Below are 4,023 nucleotides of genomic sequence, written 5' to 3'. Positions count from 1 at the left end.
GGATAGAAATAAATAAACGGCAATGAGAGCGCTTCACATTTGGGCTTACAGAACTGAGACTAAATGAGGGGACAAAGTAGATGAGTAAATGATCCTCATTTGGACTGCAGCATGTAATCACAGAGTAGCCATTTGCAGAGAAATACAATTCCAAGTCTGCCATTTAGAATAAGAAAACAGAAACATTTGGTGCATAATGAAAGACCCGTAATCCAAGGCCTTGCTGACGATGTGTCAGCAGAAATATATGTATGATCATAAATAATCTTTAGCTAATGCTTCACCAAACAGTTTCAGCCCCCTCTCTCTCCACACCCCATAGCTCTGCACCACGGACCAATTTCCCAGACCATCGATTGGTGGTCAATTTCAGCCAGGGAGAGAGAGGCAACTCTTCTTCCCTATGGATTTTTGCGTCACAACGATGACTGACTGCAAATAACCACTCGCCAATCATGTCCCACTTTCCGAGTGACCTTTCCCAAACATTCACACTTAGCGCTCTAATGCAATAATGTGTTTTATGGAAGGTACACAGACAGGGTTTATTTGGCAATACATTTGAACTATGTTTTGGGGGAAAAGACTGAATTGTGATGGTGATACTGTTTCTGCATTCAACTATCAGTCATCAGCTCTGAACATTGACGGCTGTTGATGATATATGTGTGTGCTGTTTTTGGACTACAGTTTATTTTCAGTAGAACATATTTTTCCCTCTTGGCATTGACTATATGGCTTCAGACACTACTCCCTAAGCCAAATGCATAAACAGTGCATACAATCAAAAAGCATGCACATGACAAAGCCTTTCGCAATGATATTCCATATATGCCTGATGTAAGATTGCATCTTTTAAAGATTAAGCAACATCACACAGCCTAAGAATTCGTATGTAAAGAATATATTTCTGTCTGCTGAGCCTTGGATTTACACAAAGTTGCTATGCATCTGGCTCTGTGTTTGTTTGTATTTATCTGATTTTTTTACAGGTATCACGGCGAAAAATAAGTGGTTTTAACCTAGATTATTTGCCGCACAGGATTTTTCCCTGACACTTTAAACTGATATCACAGACATAGATTTGTTCACCCAGACATCTCTTTAAGACTACGTACATCCTGTATCACCAGTTTTACTGTCTGTTCTTCCACGAGACGGCTCAACCTGTCACATCATTCGTTTCGTCTTTTCCTCGCTCAGCTTACTCTCGTCTCTCAAATGACTCTACCTCTATTTACCCTCATAAAAATCCGTCTCTCACCTCACTTTCCCTCACCAAAACATTTGGCCATTAAAAAAACAAAACAGAAATGAACTCCAATATATTTTTTATTCAGTTCTTTAACTGATTGCTCTGCTGGAAGCATATTCGTACCATTTTTCCATAGTCCTTATTACACAATAAAATAGTTACAAAATGCATATTTAGTTTGACCATGACAAACTCAATCAGAATCTACTGGGACATGCAGGTTTAAGGTCCGCATGATCTAGTGTAAAGAGCCATTTGATCCTTAACCTGCTCAGATGATTTAGGAGGGCTGGTCACACTATGATTTCATTAAATACCCTTCACCTATTCCCTTGCTTCATTAAAGAATGAGAGAGGTAGGTTAAAGATAGCACTATGCTAATAGGATGCATGTGAGCCAGGGAGAGATGGAGGTAGACACATGGTAAAGGGAAAGAGAGAGAGAGGGAAAGGGGCAGAGGAAAGTGGGTGATCGAGGCAGGATTCAGAAGTCATTAAGGTCAGTTAAGATGAGGTCTCACATTGCCGCTGTGACACCTGTGTGTGTGTGTGTGTGTGTGTGTGTGTGTGTGTGTGTGTGTGACCATTTTTGTATGCATGAATCATATGAAGGAACCTGCCACAGAGCAGATTCATGAAGTTGTAATGACTGATTTGAGAGGTTGTAATAACCAAGTTGCAGTTGTAATGGAAAATATATTTAAAATATATATATGTTTCTGCAATTGAACATTTCATCACTAAGTTCATTTTTATTCTACAAGCTACAAAACTTTTTTTTTTCTTCTGTGACTTCAAATTTGGTTCACAGATACGTGGATTATACAAGTGTAAATGTATGCGCACAATCTTTTTTCTGCAAGTGCTCAAATTAGGTTTTACACGTTCTTGCATTTTGTGCCATATCTACCTTCATAGAATCATCGCTCATAGTTTTAGAAATGGTGTAAGATGCTATTTGACTTCAAACCTTTATGTTAAGAAATACATATTAGAAAGTTATGCAAGGCAACTGGATCCCTATTACAGTGCTAGCTATCACACTTAATGCATTTTCTCTGTGACATCTGCAAAGCTTATTTATTTGTAGGTAGGTTACAAAAAAGCTAGAAGGTCAAACAACTGGAGTAGAGCTGGATGTAAGACTTAAACAATAAAATGTGTTTTCAACTATTTTGAAAACCAGCCACATGCTTGATAGTAGACAGAATGTATTTCGTTTTAAGGTAAGAAATAAGAAATGTTCTTATGACACCTCTGTCTCTAGGAAAGGGTCGTTTTTTACCACAATGTGTAAAATTCAAGTAAAGGCCCTGACACACCAGGCCGAAATCGTCCGTTTTCGTTAGTAGGATGATGAAGCGTGCCCTGTCGCCCAAACCCAATTTGGTGTGTCCCGCACCGTCGGCCGTGACACGCCTTATTTGGCCTTTCATGGCCGTGCGTCGGCCACAGGCAGTCGGCCAAAGAAATCACTCTGATTGGCTGTTCAGCTTGCGAATCAGTGCATGAGAAGCAAAACGGTTGCTTGAGAATGTCTTCCACAAGCAACACTCCAATGGCTGATAGCTCCAGTACCGCACGAAACATGCTTTCGATGGACGAGAGTGAAAATGGAACGCAGACGCTATTTGTTGTTTGTTTATATCACGTAGTCTGTTCTTCTTCTCTGTCTTCCGGTTGTTGCCTCTTTTGAATGACGAATACACACTACCGCCGCCTGCTGGTAAGGAGAGTTATTGCCAGTCACGCATGCTCAGTTCATACCTGCTCGGTTGAAGTCTTTGCGGTGTTTTCCGGTGCGACATATGGCCAAGACGCAGGAGAACACGGCGACACAACAGTTGGCGTCGGCGAGTTCTCTGGTGACTGCTTGGTGTGTCGGGCCTTTAAGATGCCCATTTAACACTGCCCACCAGATATATATAAAAGAGCTTGGTTTTTAAGGTTTTTTAAGGGGTTTCTACTTCATTCATAAGCTGAACGGCAAAATGCCCACTTTTGTACTTCTTTTATACATGAATATGGTTTCCCCGGTGTTCCAGGGAATCTCACCAAGTGTCAAAAAACACAACCCCTCTTCTATTTTTCCTCCGAATTACCCAAATCTCTTAAAAAGAGGGGCTGCCAACGGGATCTGCATAACAGGACTGCATTCCGCCCGATTTAAACACTTCTATGACATCACAGAAGTGGCGCTACGGACTATTGGCGCCAACTCCACCAATCAGGAGGAACACGTGCCACGGACATTGCCGTTCGAAAGCGCTGGAGACGCTTAGTACATATGCCAGGCCTGTAGATGGTGCTGTTCTCACAGAATCAGCCCATGCAAAGAACCAGTGTTAAATTGAGCGAATATGAGGAATGGCCTAAAATGCATGATCTTTGGTATTTTTGAAAAATAAAAAGTATAAAATGCCTTAGGTTAGTCCTACACTATATTATTCAAATATAGCATGATAGCGTCCACTTTAAAACATCTGTTTACATATTCCATACTTGATGTGCCACTAAAACACTTACAACTGGTCAATTATACGAACAGTAAAGAAGAAATACAACTCACAGTTTCTTTCCAAGGTCCAGAAGATCAGCTGTCATTACCCACGGAGTTGCTTTAGCCTACGCCAGTAGCACACTATTTACATCATGTACTATTGAGATACATGCCCAGATTATGGTGATTGGTTGAAACGTCAGCGGCTATACCTGTCTGGATGCCCTCTGAGGACACCGGAGGAATGAAGGACAGGTTAACAGGATGC

The sequence above is a fragment of the Notothenia coriiceps genome, unplaced genomic scaffold (genome assembly GCF_000735185.1).
Source record: "Notothenia coriiceps isolate Sejong01 unplaced genomic scaffold, NC01 NC01_scaffold00037244, whole genome shotgun sequence".
Lineage (NCBI taxonomy): Eukaryota > Metazoa > Chordata > Actinopteri > Perciformes > Nototheniidae > Notothenia > Notothenia coriiceps.
Note: the sequence above shows the minus strand (reverse complement) of the source record.